At 42.9% G+C, this 20,571-nt stretch overlaps 1 protein-coding gene and 1 non-coding gene across 2 annotated transcripts in view; one reads left to right on the top strand and one right to left on the bottom strand.

The window, feature by feature from the left end:
* UST (uronyl 2-sulfotransferase) overlaps positions 1-20,571 on the bottom strand; it is a 281,628-nt gene that overhangs the window by 207,680 nt on the left and 53,377 nt on the right. The gene's annotated exons all lie outside the window — the stretch shown is intronic.
* Positions 180-306, top strand: LOC121146336. Its single transcript, XR_005882201.1, has one exon. It is a non-coding gene; the product is annotated as a U11 spliceosomal RNA (small nuclear RNA).

Raw genomic sequence — 20,571 nt, 5'->3', positions numbered from 1 at the left:
GGCCAAAGCCTTGGGATCCTGCATCTGTGTGGGAATCCCAGAAGAAGGTCAAGGCTCCTGGCTTCAATTTGCTTAGCTCTGGCTTTTGTGGTCACTTGGGCAGTGAATCAGCAGACAGAAGATCTTCCTCTCTATCCCTCCTCCTCTTTGTATATCTGACTTTCCAATAATAATAACAGTAAAAAGGCTTCTGTTGTGAGTGCTACATGTAGAGTGGGTCTGTTTGCTCTTCATGCGGGATCAATAAAGAGATATCAGAGGCATAAATTTAAAAAAAATAAAAGGCTAATGAAAATACTCTTTTTAAACATAAATACCAGGTAGTCAGATAAGACCTAGCCTACTTGCTACAAGTTTGGAATAAACTGAAGGATGTGGTTTAGCTTCAAGCAAATTCTATAAAGTCTCTATTCATGTCTGCCCTTCAAACAATTCAGAAGTCGATTTCCTAAAAGACTTATCTTAGGGAGGCACCGGATCCTCAAAGTACTTTAAGAATCATGGCTTTCAAGCTTATTGTTTTCCACTCAACCTTCCTGAGTGAAACCTCATAGACAATATGTTTCTGCGTTCACAGATAGTTCTAAGCAAGTTCATTTCTATAGAGCTTAAATGCCAGTGGTTTTTCAATGTTTGGGGGATAGTGTGCAAGTCCTTAACTATGTTACTCATGTCAGAAAGTTCTTGTGCTTTAGATTACAAGAAACTACAAAGCTACATTTAAAATTCCTTCCAAAATATTCCCTAGTTCACACTAAAGCAGGTAAAAAAAAATACTGAGTGATGGGTGTGGTAAAATTGTTTTTCACAGTTTTACTATGAGTAATAATTGGAAAGCCGTATAGAAAAAAAATAAGTGAAAGCGTTAAAAGAAATCTGAATGTATAAAAATAGCTCCAAATAATTCAAAACAAACTGGAAATACAGATAGCTGGTAAAGACGAGGAGAATCTGAGCGACCCTTAGGGAGGGACTGGTGCCTGGTTCAGCCAGGAAATCAGAGGCTGGAGAGGGCAGCTGAAGATGGTCAGCCTGGAGTAGATTCTAGCTGAGTTGTAGAGGCAGACTGAACAGAAGAAAGAATTTCACATAATGCAGTGTTCTCTCCCATTTGTCCTCCAGCCTCTCTGTGATGCCAAAAGTAACTGCAGTTTGCAGATAGGGATCATGAGTGCACGGGTGCTCAGATGGCTGTGCGGGAAGGGCAGGACCACTGGCACAGGGGCCCGAGAGCACGCCGTGCAAGCCCTGAGCGCCCATACAAAGGCTTTGGGATCTCCTTCTTCAGTACTGTGAAACAAGCGCAATCTTACATTTAACAAGTAAAACCCATCCATCCACTTTCCTATCCAGTCACTCCAGGGGTGGACTTGAAATGTGCTCTTTGCCCTTAGCTATCTTCAATGAGATTAGGGACAGTCCATTTCCTAAACGGATTTTCCACTTCTTATTCAAGGAATTAGTGTCTTGGGGGTTTCTAGTAGGCACTGTGTTGAGGTTCATGGAAAACATAGACTATGAAAACCTATGCATGGACTTCAAAATAGTTTGCACCAAAATAAGCTTAACTTTTAGTTCTATTTTTGTGAACTTGTTGAAGTGCCCTGAAATAGTCTGCATTATTCCCGCTAATTTCCTCTCAAATAAACAGCATCTGCTTACTACTTTTTAATGAAGAGGCAAATCTGTTTTCAGTTGCCTCATTCAAATGGACTACCAATAAAAAGTTCATCACAATGTGCTACTGGTTATGAAATGTTGCAGTAATATAAAGTTGTTTCTATTGGGAGTCTGAATAATGATTTACTGAGCCTTGAAAAGTGTCTGAAACTCAGGGAGGATTCAATGATGTGTACTTCAGGTGACTAAATCTTAATAATGATAATAAATAGAAATAATCACCATAACAAACACTTTCAGTCACTCACGGATCAGGAATTGTTCCAAGTACTTTACAGAAATAAACTCATTTAGCCTGCTTCTCTACTTCCAGACTGGAACACAGAAACCAAGTAGGGTAAAGGAAACTTCCCATAGACGTGTATCCAGTAAGCAACAGAGCCCACAATTTTAAGTTAAGCAATCTGGCTCTTAAGTCTATGCTAGTAATATCACATTATCCTGCCATCTTAAGCAAATAAAACATATTTTTGTGCTCCAAGAAATAATCGATAGTTTATGTTCTAAAATGTAATATTTCTGTGGTAGTACTTTAAGGTTTATTTCCCAACAAAATAATGACATTACTAACTTACACTATGTTCTTTTTGAGCTCTTCCTTCATGTAATTCTTGACCTAAAATCTGGTACTAAAACAAAAATCAGCCCAATTGTAAGGAAAAAACAATCACACAGACTAACATTATTTGGGACCAAAAACAAGATCCAAGTTGAACAGTGCCAAGAAGTCACATACCTACAGGATTTACAAGTCAAGTGGTTCAGAATCATTGTTAAATACATGACAATATTTGACAACTTCTACAAAAAGCCTTTTTTTTCCTCCAAAAATGACAAATGAAACTGGATTGTTATAGAAAATCTTTCCTACTCTCTTCAAAAGAGTTCTAAAACCACAAAAGAAACACTAAAAATATATGCTTACAGTAAAAATTCTCCATCAACTATTTCAAAACCCAAGCATGTTCACCTAAGTATTAAGGTTCGTATTCATTTATTTTTATTTAAAAGGACAACCTGGGATGGTTTAAGAGATACAGAAGGTGGGTCCAGCACGATGGCTCAATGTTTAAATCTTCACCTTGTAAGCGCTGGATCCCACATGGGTGTCAGGTCATGTCCCAGCTGTCCTACTTCCCTTCCTGCTCCCAATTCATGACCCAGGAAAGCAGTTGAACATGATCCAAAGCCTTGGGACCTGGCACCTGGAAAAAGCTGGCTCCTGGCTTCAGACTGGCTCAGCACAAGCCATTGTGGCCATTTGGGGAGTCAACCAGCAGATGGAAGCTCTTTCTGTCTATCTTTCTCTCTGCAAATCTCATCTGCCTTTCCAATAAAAATAAATAAACCTTTTCAAAAAGAGGGAGACTTATCTTTCCTGAGATAAGACTTGAGGAAAGTGAAGTACTTCACAAAGCATTGGTTTGTCATGCCGAAGTATAGTCCTCCTCCTCAAGCGCCACACCTCACAAGCTAAGTTTAAAAAAATAAAAGCTTAGTATCTATCTCCTTTCAATTATATTTGGGATAAGCTGGCACCCACTGCTTAAAATAAACAATTTAAGAACAGACTGTCTAACAATATAAGCAGAGTAATAGCCTACCATTAGGAGACAAATTTGTCAGATTAACCTGCCAATTTCCATCCTCTCACTCCCAGTCTCCCATTGGCTAACATTTGAGCTCAGAAAGGGTATGTGTCACTGTTCCCAACCTTTCTACCGAGCTGCAATTTATTCAAGTGCCCTGGCAAACTCCAATGATAAGATTCTGATGCCAGAAATACAATCTGGGCTCATCCAATTTGATCCAGACTTGGTTAAAAATCAATGATGAATGTACGATCTAGCAAAAGTCAGGGCCCTACTAGCCCGTGCGTCAGTGTGTCAGTATACTCTACTGATGGTAACTGAATGCTTCACAAGTATAAGACCCACTGCACACTTCTAGTGGAGTATGCAGGAGTTCCCAACAGTAGCCACGTTAGACTGCACAACTCAAGAGGCCAAGGAATTATCGTCTACACTATCTGCAATCACCCAGTCACTAGGCTGAGGCCCAAATCTTAATCTCATTCATCTTCTCCTATGGATAAACAAGAGCCAGGTCTGTCCAACACATTCCTGCAGTTTTGACCTCAACACCTAACGTGTCTACACCACAAACCGTCAACACAACATGAAGTTAGAGCCCCAGAAACAGAAGAACCTGGAGCTTAGGAAGCTGGATCTATCAAGGGCTCCTAACAGGCACCAGGGTCAAAGAGAATGGCAACATTATCAGAGAAATAAGCACCTCTTCTGACTCCCCTGGAATCACTGTTCCTTCCCTCTCATCTCCCCCTTCTGCTTACCCGTCTTTCTGTGATCTCTGTAACATTCCAAACATCCTCACATGCTCCCAAAGCACTCTGGCATCAGAACTCTCCCTTCCAGCATATTACAAATTCCTTTTTTGATCATATGTAAGTGATAGGAAAGTTGCTTGCAGACAAATAATGAAAGACTAGAAATCTACCCGGAGGTGAACAGACATCGAGCAAAAGGCCACATCCTCATTTGCCAGAGGATCTGTCAGGTGTTTCTCCTTTCATCCAATCCTCACAACAACTCTGTTAAATCCTCTCCCGGTGCATGCTATCTAAGACAACTTTCTAAAGAGCAGGGTTAACTGATACTGTAAACACAGGTGTTTGCCCTTCTCACTAAGCTTACAAGGCTTAAGGAAAGATTTTCTCTCCCTTCCTTCCAAATGGAAGCACCCTGCTACCGATCTTAACATCACATTTCTTTTTCTACGTTATCAGCTGAATAGGAAAAGCGAATGTGGGTAACCAGATAAGGAAGCATTGGTAGCTAATAAATTTAGGGTAAAAAAACCTAATCATATTTATCACAAAAATGCACAAGTTCCCTGTACCTTTAAAAAAAAAAGATTTATTTTATGTTTATTGGAAAGTCAGAGAGACAGAGAGGAAGGTCCTCCATCCGATGATTCACTTTCCCAGTGGCCGCAACAGCTGGAGCTGTGCCAAACCAAAGCCAGGAGCTAAGAACCAGGAGCCTCCTCTGGTCTCCCATGTTGGTGCAGGGTCCCAAGGCTTTGGCCCGTCCTCCAGTGCTTTCCCAGGCCACAAGCAGGGAGCTGGCTGGGAAGCAGGGCCGCAGGAATTAGAACCTGCACCCAGTGAGGACTTTAGCCACTAGGATACCGCATTGGGCCGAATTCCCCTGTATCTTAAAGCACAGAAAGATAGCTGCTGTGTGTGGGCAATCAGATCAGCATTAATTTTAAGAAGACCTGAGGCTGGCTGCAGATATAAAAGGTATCCCTGGAGCAAAGGGCTTGCAGATTAATTTACAGGTTCCTTCCCCCACCCGCAGGGTAATCATTATACCGTCTGGGGTAAACTGATTTTTTTTTTTCTGGTTCACTTTATTTAGATATTTTTTTTCTAAATCATTCTCATTAATTTTGTCATCAGCAGCCTTTACATAGTCTCAAAAGCATGCAGTGATGCAAGTAAAAAAAAAAAAGCACTAACCATCAACATCCCACGTGCTATTTTTTATTTTGAAATGGAAGGAATGGCCTCTCCTGCAACTGAAGGAAATTCTCTCTGCTCTTTGTAGTGGTGTAAGCAAATGTGGAGCAAGTCCCCACCCTTCTTGGCCTAGGCCATGTGCAAATACAAACACATTGGGTCACTTTGCAGCAAGTCCATCAGCTTGCATCAGCTCCATTAGCACTTCCTAATGGCCAGGCTATTTCAACTGTCAATTAATTTAAAAGCAATTAAAATACTATTTGCTCTTTACCAACAAAGAAACCTCATAACTCACATGGCTTGCCTTTTCAGGTTCTCTAGTAAAGTTTTCATTTTCAGTGAAAAAGTAAACATTTAGGCTTATGAATTCATTTTTTTACCTTTAGATTTAGGACTTGATATTTTACTTTTGAAATAGTGTCACAGAAATCAGGCTTATTTGCCATATTTAATAAGTGGTAAATAAGAATTTAACATTACACAATAGACTGTGAAGTCAAAGCCTTGCCAAGAGACCACAGATCTTGGGGTACTATATTCTGTCTTTTTCTTTCTATAGAACCCCTCTTGTTTTCCCCCTCTGTTGTATTTTTTCCTCCTGTGGAGTCTTGTGGGGTGAGGTACAACCAGAGGCAGTTCATGACCTATGGCACCTGTGGACTGGTATACACAGGGGTTTGAATAACTAAAAGAATATATTGAAGATAATGTGGTCAGTTTCTTCTCGATCACACAGGATGTTACAAATATGGAAAGAGGGGAAGGGGCCAGCTCTGGGGCACAACAGATTAAGCAACAACCCCTGACAAGGATGTCCTACAGGACTTACACTTCCCATTCAATTTCCTGCTAATGTGCCTGGGAAAAACAGGAAGACAGACGGAAGGAAAGCCGGAAGGCAGGCAGATAGGCAACAGAAAAAGCCCAGGACACTAGGTTGGAATTGGAATAATGTAGCCTAAGCACAAGATCTTTAATAGGTATACAGAAAGATGTAAAAATCAGGGGCAAGTGTTTGACCTGCCAGCTATGACAACCCCTTGCCATTTTGTGATATTAAGCAATGGTCAGCTTCACTCCTAACTTTAGCCTCCTGCTGCTGCAGACCCTGGGAAGCAGCAGGCAATGGGGTTCTTCCCACATCCCATGTGGGAGACGTGAACTGATGACTGATTCCCCAGCTTCAGCTCTAGCCGAGGGCTGCTGTGGCCATTTAAGTGGTAAACCAACAGATGGAAGCTATTCTCTCTCGCTCTCTCGCGCTCTCTCTCCCCTTTCTCTCAACTTAAAAAGAAAATTAACAATGCAGCTGTGCATGTCTGTGTTCATTCACATATTTTCTATCTCAATTCCCTGAGAAATAAATTAAAAAAAAAATCTTTCAGTAGCAAAGTGTTATGAACTTGCACACAAATCTTGGTCTTAAAGAATTACTCTCTACTAATATAAACCAAATATCCTTAGATAAATTGGTCATACCAAGGGAGGGAACATGCAAGGTGACACCTTGTTACACCATAAAGTAAGGAAAACACTCAGAGAATCAGAGGACATGTCAAAAAGACACAGGAAATTCCCACTGGCCAAATCCTGGGAAGGAAATCTGAGCATTACAGCACAAAATGATAATAAAGGATTTTAATTCATTGAATCAGGCAATCTAAGTCAGTGAATAAATGAAAAACAGGAGAGAAAAGGAATTTCTGCTTTACAGTAGATTGCCAAGTAATAAGTGTATTTAGAATGAGAATATAAAAAGTCACCATTTGCCAACAATTTGGTAAAAACTGCATCTACGTAGCAATACAGGAATCTGTCAAGAATCATCAGAGGATACAAAATGAGTGGAAGAACATCTAAAGAACAAAAACTATACCAAGTTTCCAGTGCCTGCCATTTATTAACTATCATTTAGTCACCCTTTAGTTATTAAGCACAAAATCTTAACTATTTGATATGGAGAGAGAGAGAGACCCCAAAGAGGACTTGGCAAAGGCTAGGCCAGGCCTAAATCCCAGAACTGGAGCAAGCTAGGTTTCCCATTTGGGTGGCAGGACTCCAGCTACTTGAGCCATCACCTGCTATGTCCCAGGGTATGCACGGGGAGGAAGACGGAGCTGGGAAGGGAACCAAGGCACTGAGAGGTGGGAGTGGGCATCTCAACCACTAGGCTAAATACTTGCTCCCCAAAATACTTGCTCATCCAGAACATACTTTTAAAAACAGGATGCCAAAGACACAAATCCAACGTTTAACTTCTTAAGAGCATAAAAGACATTATCACACATGGACACTCTTCCTTCAGAAAACCTGCAAAACCTCTACAATCTGCCAATAGGTGAGAAAAAGTATTTTGAGCGATTGTAATATATATATATATTTTAAAATGTATTTATTTTTATTGGAAAGGCAGATATACAAAGAGGAGGAGAGACAGAGAGGAAGATCTTCTGTCCGATGGTTTACTCCCCAAGTGACTGCAACGGCTGGAGCTGAGCCAATCCAAAGCCAGGAGCCAAGAGCCAAGAGCTCTTCCGGGTCTCCCACACAGGTACAGGGTCCCAAGGCTTTGAGCAGTCCTCGACTGCTTTCCCAGGCCCCAAGCAGGGAGCTGGATGGGAAGTGGGGTTGCTGGGATTAGAACTGGCGCCCATATGGAATCCCAGCATGTGCAAGGCGAGGACTTTAGCCACTATGCTATCACGCCGGGCCTGGTTGTAATATATTTCTAAGTTAACAGATCTGTCCAGTCCAATTTGAGTTCCAGTTTGATTACTTTTACAAATGTGAGCAAGTATGAAGCAACTGGGCTTAGTTTTCTGACTCCGGCATAAAAGCACAATGAATATTATGTTAAGCTCTGCTGGTTCTACTGAGTAATGGGAGAGCTCTTCACACTGAACCCATACTTGCTTTGCACCTCACAGTTAGCTAACTCAGTGCTAGAATTCAGACTCCTTTTCAGACTGAGAAGCAATTTACATGGAAATCTCTGACTTGCTTTTGCAAATCCCCTTTCCTTTGTGGTAAGTTCCTCCCTGAACCCAGCTGAGATCTGCTTTAAATGCAGTTTCCCTAAAAGGGTGACAATTCAGTAAGGATTAAACCTTCATTTCTTGAGTGTGAACCCATTTCCTCCCCCAAACAGGAGTCTAAATTAAACAGCCATTTCAGAAAAAGTGGTTTATCAAAATTAACTTATCCTTTAATTTCATTTCAGACATTTTTGAAGAACACACACCTGACACAAGAATCCAGATTTTGATTATTCACAAAATAGGAAACCAGAGGCCAGATATAAAGTACTACATGGATGTAAACAACTCAGCCATCAGGCTCTCAGAGCTACGAAAATGGAATAAATCTCCTTCTTTCCTCCTCAATTCTCTCTCCTTCGAGATAACACACTAAGAGTGACATTCAGGCACAAATATACAAAGCTGAAAGTTCACAAATATATCATCCAAGAAGACTCAAGTGATGCCTAAATTGGCACCTCGATCAGACCCCAATGAACAACACAATCCTGTCCTCAGATAACACAAAATTGCTTAAAGGAGTTCACATTTTTTTCTTAGTATTTGGCAAATACTCTTTGAACTTGGCTGCCAGCCTAAGACTTCCTTACAATCATGAAATTTGCCCTAGGGTTAAAAGCCAGCCACCCACGTTTGAAATATTTATGTCTAAACCTGCAATTTGTTGGCCACCCACACTAGCTCATTAAACCGCTGGAACCAAATTTGCTTTGCCAGCTTAATTATCAAAGCCAACAAATCCATTTCCTACCAAATGAACTGAGAACAGAGTTCTCTCTCAATGGAAAAATGAAGACCTATGCTTTATCCCACTCTGAGTTACTTAATACACCTGTTGGCTTCTAGAGAAAAGTGAAATTAGTACAAGTCAGTGTGCATGCACACTGAGGGTCTCACCCAGCAAGGAGCCAGCGGTCTTCCTCGTCTCAAATCACACTTCTTAAAATGAAATAAATCGTTTATTTCAGGGTCTTGAGTCTTATCTTCTTGTTTCAAGATCTCTGCCGTTTGACCTTAATTTTCTATTTTAAGCTTTCTCTATGCTGGGTCTCTTGCATTTCTGTGGCTATGGGAAACAGATTTCTGACTGGCTCGATACACGTACAAGTCTTCTGCTGGAAGTCTTATTTGTTTTCAGGAGAAGATATTTAACACACAAGCGGAGGCTTCACCCTTTTAACAGGTAGTTGGCAAATTTTCTGTAAAGGACCCTCTACATATTATAATACATAATATTGTGTAAAGGACTCATTAAACATACTAGGTTCCACAGGCCACACAGTCTTTGACCCAGCTAGTTTGCCATTGAGAGGAACAGTAGCCATGGACTATATATAAACAAATGAGCCTGGCTGTGTCCCAATAAAGTTTTATTTCCAAAAATAGGAAGAAGGCCAGATTTAACTTGCATGTGGTAGTTTATTAACTCTAACTTTTTGTATCTCCTGGCTTTTCTTTTTAGTGACAGTATTTTATTGAGAGGGAAAAAAAAAGGTAGAAACACAAGACAGGTTTTCCAAAAGAGGAGCCCATATGCCACCTGTATCTTAATTTCCTAGCAGACTATTCATATTTCTGGACCCCAATCCAAATTACAGAATCAGTACCCTTGGTCCCTTCAAAGCAAAATGCCCCAAGTGACTTCTAAGGACCTCCAACTGGTTCCCACCTCTTCAAAGTCCCATTACCTACAAACATAGCCACCCTGAGGACAAGAAAACCTTAGGGACAAATCACACCCAAAGCAAACCACATAGCAGCAAGTTACTTTATCAGTAATGACAGCATGTTTTATAGATTCGAATACGTGTTATGTGAATGCTATTCTAACATTATCATAATAACAGATAGTCACAAAGCTATTTCATTTCCAGATGCTGCATTTCTCACCCAGCTCACTGCAACCAAGCCTGGGAAAGCAGTGGAAGATGGCCCATGTGCCCCTGCTGCCCAGATGGGAGACACAGATGGTGGTCCACATTCCTGATTCCAGCTTGGATCAGCCTTGGCCAATGCAGCCATTTGGAGGAGTGAACCAACAGATGGAAGCACTCTCTCTCTTCCTTTCTCTAGGTCTGCCTTTCAAATAAATCTTTGAAGCGAAAGCTGTCTGAAGGGTAAAGGGAATTGGCAATGACCTAAAAGGCACCATCCTGATGTTGAATGTCTTGGATGGACTACTTGTGATAAAATTGCAGTGCTTGAAACTCCAAGCTAGGGCCTGGTATGGTTGCCTAGTAGCTATAGTCCTTGCCTTGCACACACCGGGATCCCATATGGGCACTGGTTCTAATCCTGGCGCCTCTAATTCCCATCCAGATCCCTGCCTGTGGCCTGGGAAAGCAGTCAAGGATGGCCCAAAGCCTTGGGACCCTGTACCCACGTGGGAGACCTAGAAGAGGTTCCGGGCTCTTGGCTTGAGATCAGCTCAGCTCCAGCCATTGTGGTCACTTGGGGAGTGAACCAATGGATGGAAAATCTTCCTCTCTGTCTCTCCTCCTCTTTGTATATCTAACTTTGCAATAAAAACAAATAAATCTTTTAAAAAATAAAGATAAAAGAAGAAACTGCAAGCTTTGTCATGTCCACATGAATTTGAACACTTGAGTTAAAATTCTCAGTAGATGGCAAGAATAGTAGACCAGCAACTTACAATGCATCATGATCCACAGACAGGCAGTCACCATGTGGGGAAGAATGGCTGACGGCTAATTCTCCACAACGCTTTTGTGGAAATGTGCATAGTCACTCAGTCAGACAGGTGCTTTGTGCTGTGAGAGGGAGCCTTGTACCCTCTGAAGGAGTGTTTTCCCAGTCTAGGGAAGAGGAAAAACTAAGTTCCAGTTGAATGTGTGCTCTTGAAAGAAGAGCTAGGGTAGAAAGGAACTGTTCTTTGGAGCTCTCGGCCCCCCACCCCAGCGAGGGCATTTCTATAAAGCCTGATGCTAATGGGAAGTGCAGGAATTCTATGCAGCTTACTTGTACATGTTTCATGGCTCATTTCAATTACAATGAAAGAGTTGTCTAGGAGACAAAAACCAAACAGAACAAGAGAGTGATATTATTAAGTACATAAATGTGGACATGTGGATGATGGATAGTAAAGTATTAAGAGCCCTAGATGGACATCCAGCTGTTTTTACACAAGAAAATCAAAGTTGAGAATGGATACTAGTATATGGGAGAAACAAGGACTAGGATATGGTACATTTATTTCCTTTTTTAGGTAAGTATTACTGTCATCCATGGATTGATAAATAGCCTTTCGGCTGAGAGTGGACTTTTTTTTCACTTAAGGTTTGGGTAATTAGAGTTCACCAAATTGCCATCTCCAACAGATACAGAATTTTGTAGGTTCCCTTACCTTGAATTTAAGGCTCTAAAGACCTTAAATTTAGTGCTGTCAGAGTTAAGCAGGTTGCTTTGTCCTCAGGTTATGTTAATAGGTTGGGACCTTGAAGAGGTGGGACCCCGTAGGAGGTGTTTAGAGGTCATTTGAGGCACTACCTTTCAAAGGGACTAAGGTAGTTATGGACCCCCGAGTAAGTTTTTGTAAGAGAATTGCTATACAAGAGCAGGCCTAGCCACTTCTCTGCTCTGATATCCTATCTCACTGGGATCACTCCTTTCCATGGGGGTGCCATCCACCATGGTAATGCAGTCATCATTCCTCTGGCAGAGTTGGCACTATGCTGGGTGAATTTCCAGAGTACCAAACTGCAAGCCAAAGCAATTTTTCTCCTTGTAAGTTCTCCAGCCTCAGGTATTTCATTACAGTAATGGAAAACTGATGAACACACTTGGCTTGAGTTATTCTTTGCACAGGTAGTGAGTCTCCAGCTCAGAAGCAGAACCCAAAAAGGCTGACCTTGACCTCTTCCAAGAAGTGAAACCCCCATCTTGCCTGAAAAGGCATGGGCAAGAGAATACACGGATGCTCGCTCGGATCCCGCTGTGCTCTGCACCCTGCAAAACCAGAGACCATTCTAGAACTCTGCCATCAACAATCACCTTGCTTTTCTGTGGTCTACAAACTACTGCAGTACACTGCCGGGCCTTGGTGCAGCAGGAACTGACCGGATGACCTGTGGCACTAAGAGCTCACGGAGCCATAACCTGGTGTCACATGTGGGGTTGGGACACCAACTATCATAAATTTGTAAGAACTTTTTGCTCAACATGATTTCTTTTTTGCTTTCCAAGTGCTGTTAAACACTCAGAGTTTTTCTTTATCCTTCCACACAGCTGCAGCCTTGGCCTGCTCACATGCCGCTACAAGAAGGCATAGCTTGAGTGTTTCCTTTTAAATCAAACACCTACTATAGGTACTTTGGCAGCTCTTCTAAGTCTCTAAAAGCAGAAACGGGCAGAGAGAGGACCACCCATGCACAGCTGGGTTCTTTTGCATCATAATCCTTAAGGCTGACCATAAAAGGCAGCCCTTCCCCACACACTCCTAGTACAGGTGGCTCCCCTTGGCCTTGGTGGCCACGACTTGGATATAAATGCAAGCCTTGTCATTGGTATAAATGGCCAGAGTCCTGTCCTTATTACCCCATCATTTACCTTGGTGATAGCAATTTATTGAGTGCCCACAACATGGAAGGTGCTATAAAATTTATTAAATTTTGAGATGATGGAAAGTGCATCATGTAAATGAATCCAGATGGATTTCAGCAAAGGCTACAAAGATTTTTACAGACATGAAAATGAATCAGGTATATTTTATCTCACAAAATGGCAAGGGAGGGTGTGAACTCATGAGCGTGTGTGTACTCATTTCTTACGCATTAAATTAGTTCACACGTTGTAATAAAGGCTGTAAAAGCGCCTGATGGAGAATGGCCCTTTCAGGACCCTGCCTTAGTTCAGGTTCGCTTCACATTACCTCAGAAATGGTGAAGGTGGCACAGCAGGACTGTCGTACAAATGGGGAAGGCCAGCATCTGCTTTACGATGGTCACATTTCTGGCCAATTCAAATGTCTTTCATTAGAGCAGCTATGAAGAGCAGTAACTTATACAGGGAGCATTAAAAAAACCTGTGAACGTGGTTATTATTGTTACATTTCATTTTCTACTGACTTTTTGAAGTCCCGCAGCTTAGAACACCATGCTCTAATTTATGGCAGTCAGGCACTAAATGAAACTAAAGCAATTGCACGTAGACACACACACACACACACACACACACACACACACACACACACACACACACTCACACACTCACACCCTCTGGTTGATGATGGGATTCAACAGTTTCCCTCTCTTCTTTCTCCTTCTCCAAACCATGGCCAAGAGGGGTCACTGACTGGACGCTCCCCAGCAATGACATGGCTTGTAAAACGTACTGCATGTACTGAAGTCTATGCACACTTAAAAGCATATAATTAACCATGTAATAACATGACATAAAATATAAGAATATCTTCAAACATAAATTGTGTGTGCATGTAAAATGAAATGAAATAAAAGAATTAAATAGTTGATCTCTCTAATCTAGTGAGAATGTGCTAAAAGGTCAAGCATCCCTACCTTTCACCAGAAAAGAGCAATTTGTGCAAAAATGAACAGAGTAATGAGCAGTAGCCAGGCTCCAAGATGACCCAGTGAATGAGCCTCTGCCCCACTCCCGGGCACCCACACCTATGTGTAGGCCCCTCCCTCACTGCACCAAGGTTGGTCTCAGTGACCAACTGGCTGAAGTGAAAGCGAGTCACTTTCAACTCTCTCATCCTTCACTCTGGGCAAGTCAACTACCACATTGTCAGAAGTCCGTGGAGAGATCATGTGGCCAGGAATTGAACTTCCTGCCAGCTGCCACGTGAGCAAAATGCAAGCGATTCCTCTGTCCCCACTGAAGCCCTCAGCTGAGGCTGCAGCCCCAGGCAACCGCCTGAACACAACCTGGGAGAGTCCTGATGCAAGGCTAAGCCACTCCTTGATGACTGAAACTGCAGGATAAAATATATACTTATTGGTTTAAGATGTTAATGTGGAGTTTTATTTTTATCATATCAGCAGCTAATCAATACATGGCAATATCAAGCTAGTGCAACTGTAACAGAGACACCTAAACTAGGCAGGTGCTAAGCAAATTATGATATATTATTTTATGTTGATGAACTCTTAGGTGCTCACTAGTAAATCAGAAGCATTGTATTTTTCCTGGAAATGTAGATATAGACCAATCTGAAAAAAAATCTAAAATGCAAATATAGATATTACATGTACTGAACCTACAGAAAATGCATATACATGTTATTTCAAAGATCACTGAAAATCAAGAATGAAATAGCTACTCTAATCATTTCTCACATTAGTTAAAAATAGACAGAACAGGGCTCGGTGTGATAGCTTAGTGGCTAAAGTCCTTGCCTTGCACGCGCTGGGATCCCATATGGGCACCGGTTCTAACCCTTGCTGCTCTGCTTCCCATCCAGCTCCCTGCTTGTGGCCTGGGAAAACAGTGGGAGACAGCCCAAAGCCTTGGGACCCTTTACTTGCATGGGAGACACAGAAGAAGCTTCTGGCTACTGGCTCCAGCTTTAGATTGGCTCAAGCTCCAGCCATTATGGCCACTTGGGGAGTGAGTCAGTGGGTAGAAGATCTTTCTTTTTGTATATCTGACTTTCCAATATAAACAAATAAATCTTTTTTTAAAAATGCACAGGACTACATAAGCAAAAACATTCTGCCTATGCAAATGGAAACATTTAATACAAATAATGAGTGCTAAATGCAGATAATGGCATTAAGATGGCATTCTGTGTTGAGAGGGAATTTAATAAATTCTCTCATGTTAAAGGATTGATGAACTTTTCCACATGACTAACTGGTTGACTGGTGGAGGCTTTAAACTACGTCTGCAAATGCTGTAACACTTGTTGCACCAAAATGTGGGACATATTTCAGTTCCACTTGAATGGAAGCTGGCACTGGTGGCTTGTTTGTTACCCACCACTAATAAAGAAAAACAAGATTTACGGTTTCCATGGCTACCCAGGCAAAGTCCTGGTTTACCTGGGACACTCACTCGTAGGGACATCATCTGCCACGTAGAAACTCTGACCTGTGACATACAGAGGAGTTATGCTTAGGCACCAGCTCCCAGCCATTTGGGATGACCTATCAAACATTCCAATGACTGCAGAGACAGCCCAAGAATCTCCCAAATGAGAACTTCCTAACTGCTTGGACCACAGAATCTTAACCAAATTATGAGAGTTTTACATCACAAAGCTTTAGGGACTATGCTAAGCACCAATAGTAACCTGAATAACACTTATCACCATTTCCATCCACCTTGTATTCACAACCTGCTATATGATGCTGCGAATCCACCTTGGGAATTTCGCTGGATGCAAGATGTGCTTTGGACAATAGAACAAGGTAGAAATAATTTGTGCTGGTTTCAAGCTTTGGCCTAAACTTTCCTCTTGACCTATGACTCTAAGAACAAACTTAGCATAGTCTGTTAGACAACAAACATCATTTGCAGTTGAGCACGAGCAACAACAAATGGATCTTTTTGTTGGCCAATGAACTTTCGTAATTACAAAGCCTTATCATGGCAATAGAAAGCTGATCCATCTTTGATATGTTAGTATGGTTTTGTGCAACTTGAAAAAAAAATACTTGCAAAGGTCAATAATGTTACATTCCCTATGTTAAAAATTCTTTTAAGGGGGCCCGGCGCGGTGGCGCAGTGGTTAAGGTCCTCGCCTTGCTTGCACGCCTGGGATCCCATATGGGCGCCGGTTCTAATCCTGGCAGCTCCACTTCCCTTCCAGCTCCCTGCCTGTGGCCCGGGAAAGCAGTCGAGGACGGCCCAAAGCTTTGGGACCCTGCACCCACGTGGGAGACCCAGAAGAGGCTCTTGGCTTCGGATTGGCATAGCATCAGCCGTTGTGCTCACTTGGGGAGTGAATCATTGGACGGAAGATCTTCCTTTCTGTCTCTCCTCCTCTGTATATCCACCTTTCCAATAATAAATAAATAAATAAATAAATCTTTTAAAAAATTCTTTTATGACTTGATGTAGATGAGTATACAACATTCCCAACTTTGCTTCAGGAATATTTTGTAATTTAGTTGATTATTTGTAACTCATGATACATACGAGTTACAAAGATACAAAGAGCTTAAACTTGGACTTAAATTCTCTGGAAATGTATGATATTGATGGTAGTAATTTGGCAGGGTTTTAAAAACTACTTTATCCTGGCAATACCTCCTACTGCAGCATTGGGACTGTACAGAGAAGACAGAAGACCTAACAAAATGGCCTGCTATTTATTTTGACCTCATGTTGCTTTGCAGGTGGAAGCAAAGTTCAGGCACAGCCAAACAGCAGGGTTGATGTTATTCTCGCAATTTTTCTAATAATAGCCATGCAGTAATTATGTGCATGCCAACTCTGTACCAAGTGCTGTAGTGATCTATTTAAGTAACAGAAATGAAAATCTCTACATACAATCCTTATTATTTATAGGAAAAGACAAACTTAAATACTATTTACATCAATCCAGATATGGACAACCACTAAAACCAACAGCAAACCATATAATGAAGCATCAAAAGAACTTTTTTGTCACCATATTTATGGCCTTTATTCTAACTCTCATCTTTGGCATTTTATCAAAAATTTCCAAAGGCAACCATAATTCTAAGTGGGCTAAAAATACATTACTACTGCATCTGCCCCCTTCCTAACCTTTCCATGCCAAGATGGTCAGTCATAATGCCCAACATTATGGTCAGAGTTCAAGAATTTAAATGTTCCGGCTACTTCTGGCTACTGGGTTTTCTCTTCAGTTACTGATTTAACTCAACTGCATCCTAAAATTGGCTGTGGCCACACGGTCCAGCTGTGAGGAAAAACAGATGGCTGTGTCTTCCTGCCTTTTAGGAGAGAGTATTTCTTCCCAACCAACAGTCTTTCAGGTAAATAAATCAAACTTTAAGGTATGATCTTTTATAAGATGTCCTCCCTGGTCAAATTTAGGTTAACCCTCATGTTGAGAATTTCTGTGTAGCCAACAATTGTCTTCAGAAGCAGCTATTGGACTAAAGATGGACATATATACACCTGAGCTGAACAAAAGTTAAATAAAAGACCAAGACAATATCTGGAAGGGCCAACTGGACAGTCCACGAGAATTCTAAACCAAATGGAATTTACAATGGCTTCCAAACCCGAGACCTGCTGACAATCAGTCCTACCCATGGTAAAAGTGGGATACAAGGGAAATTTTTATCCAGCTGAAATAGTCCATACAAGGTAAACAAAATGGAAATTTCCCGAGGCCTAGCCACAGTACACCTAGCCACTGGATTTTGCTTTACTCCTTAATTTTTTAAGATTTATTTATTCTTTTATTTGAAAGGCAGAACTAAAGAGAGAAAAAGAGATTTTTCATCTACTGATTAACTCCCCAAATGGCTGGAATGGACAGAGCTAGGTTGCTGCAAACCTTGGAGTAAGCAGCTTCTTTCAAATTTCATGTGGGTGCAGGGCCCAAGCACTTAGGCCATTCTCTCCTGCTTTCCTAACCAGGCACATTAAGGGAGCTGAATCATAAGTCAAGCAACCTGGGCTCAAAACACTGCCCATATGGGATGCTGAAGCCACAGGCAGAGGATTAGCTTGCTACATCAAGGTATCAGCCCAGATATTTATTTATTTATTACAATGTTTACATTACCAATTAGGATAGGAAGGGTCCAGGATTAGGGGAAATGGGTGAGACTATTGTTTCTATATTTTCTTTTTCAACTTCTTGTATCTGGAGTAAGGGGGGAAATAAGTGGAGAAATCACATTTAGTCTCTCAACCACCTTAGTACCGCCATGAGGAACAGCCACTCAATGTCATCCCAGGGTCCCTGATGTGGAGCATGCTCAAATGTTTCTATAGTTCTAACATGCTGTTGGTCTTGCTGATCCAAGGGTGAGGAAACCCTTCCAAGGTCCAGTGGTTCACATAGTACACCTTGGAGTCTTCATTCAGTCAGATATTTGCTGTCAGTGCTTGGCTGAGGGTAGTTGACTAATTGTTTCTGCCTTCCTTCCTCTACTATGGTACCAGATGTCCTCTGCAGGTCCCAAGGGACTGCCATATCCTCCATGTGCATCTGAGTATGCCATCCACTGCTCTATCTAAGCCACTGAGGAGGCCCAGGTCTAACAAATGCACTCCATGGTCAGATAATCACGATTCTCTCCATGGTTGGAGTCCTGAGTCCAGTGGTTCAGTTGAGGGGATCCCCAAAGAAATCTAGTCTGAAGAGATCCCAGACCTGACTCATGTGTGCTTGCCAGTATGGGGTCCAGCTCAGTCCATTACCCCAATCAGCCCACACACACACACTGATAGTTGGAATTGCTGGGTCAGTTCTATTTCCATCTCTGTCTCATATAAACCAGTGGATGCTGGTGCCAGCCTAACCCTGCCCACCACACTTATCCCTCTCATACACCATTGGGAACTGCAGCCAAGTCAGAGAAAACCCCAGTAATCCCCACCAGGCCTACCCCCAGCCCTGATTCCTATGCTTGCTAGTAAGTGCAGCAGACTGGTCCAGTCTGTCACACATCCCATTTAGCTCTCATAGACATCAATGGGCACTGAAGCCTAGCTCAATCCAACTGATCCCAGTATCCAGCCCACACTCCTGCCACCAAGTGCCACCATCTGTCTAGCCAGGCCTGCCCCCAGCGCTAGCTCTCATGCTCACCAGTAGGAGTTGCAGCCCGTTAGAGAGGTGCCCACACTTTCCCTACTAGGCCCACTTCCAGTCCCAAATCTTGCATTTTCCAGATGATTCTGCAATCTAGCTTGATAGGACTTGCCCTCAGTCCCAGCATTTACTCAACCACCTGCACTCATTCTGGCTCATGCATGCACCAGTGGATGCTGCTACTTACCTCAGTCTGGCTCTCTCCCAACCCAGCTCACATGAGTGCTAATAGGTGTAGCCCTGGCCAGCCTGCTCTGCCCCTGTCCCAATCCTCATGCTCATAAGCAGCAGCAGTAGCCCAGCAAATGAGCAGTAGCTCCAGGTCTCACATGAGCTGGTGAGTGCTGTGGCCCAGACTGGCATGGCCACTGCATCCCAGCATTAACCAGTGGGTGCTGCAGCCTGGCTCAGCCAGGTCTACCCTGCCCCTGCATCCAGCTCATGCTGGTGGGTACTACAGCCCAACCCAGTCCAGTCACGTCCAAGTCGCGACCCTAATGTGAACTGGCTGGTGTTGTGCCCCAACTTGGCCTGTCCTGTATCCCGTCCTGGTTCTCACATATGCCAGTGGATGTTATGAACTGAGCCAGCCTGGCCTGTCCCCACATATGACCCACACATATGCCAGTGGGTACTGTAACCTGGTACGGTCTGGCCTTCTTCCAGCCTTGGTTTTTATGCTCACTTGCAGGGAATGCGCCCTGATAGAGGAGTCTCCAAGCTCCTCTGTCAGGTCATCTCCCAGTGGCAGATCTCATGTACACCAGTGGATTCTTGGCCCACCTCCTGTCCTGACAGAACAGTGGCCTTCCCTGTCTGCTCCACATCCTTTCCAGCTCTTACTTTTGGGTGCTACAGCCCAGCCATGCATGGCCCAACCCCTATACCAAGCTCTTGCATGGTTCAGTGGGTGCAAAGACCTATCCCAGGCTGTCCTTTACCCATCCTAGCTCTCATGAGTGCCAGTTAGTGCTGGAGTCTAGCCTCATCTGGCACACCCCAGTCGCAGTCCATACCCATGCCAAGAAACACTGCAGTCATGTCCAGCCCAGTCCGCCAACCCATTCCAGCTCTTGAGCTCACCAATGGGAACCACGATCCAGCCAGGCCAATCTTCTTAGCTCTCCAACCAGACCTGTTCCCAGCGACAGATATTGCACATGCCAGTAGTTGTTTTGGCCCTGTTCGGCATAGCTCATCCCGTCTTGGCCTTTGCCATTGTATGCTGCAGCTGGGCCTGGCCCACTCCCAGTCCCAGCTCTCGCTGGTGAATGCTGCAACCTAACCCTGCCCAGTCTTCTCCTTTCCCTGGCTTATGTAAACCAGTAGGTATGACATTATAGTTCAACATGTCTCAACTCCAGACTGGCTCCTGCAAATGACAGAGGGCTAAGGTTGGTCCAGCCCTGCCTAGTCCACCTCCTCCAGAACCAACCCACACAGTTGCCAACAGGCTACCTTGCCCCACCTGACCAACACCCAGGCCTGAATCACATGCTCACTAGCATGAGTTATGGCCCACCAGGGGAGTTTCCCAAATTCTCTTACCAGGTCCACCCCCAGGC

The sequence above is a fragment of the Ochotona curzoniae genome, unplaced genomic scaffold, assembly GCF_017591425.1.
Source record: "Ochotona curzoniae isolate NIBS_2020 unplaced genomic scaffold, NIBS_Ocur_1.0 scaffold_3890, whole genome shotgun sequence".
NCBI lineage: Eukaryota > Metazoa > Chordata > Mammalia > Lagomorpha > Ochotonidae > Ochotona > Ochotona curzoniae.
The sequence above is the reverse complement of the archived record's forward strand: the minus strand, read 5'-3'. Positions and strand labels throughout refer to the sequence as shown.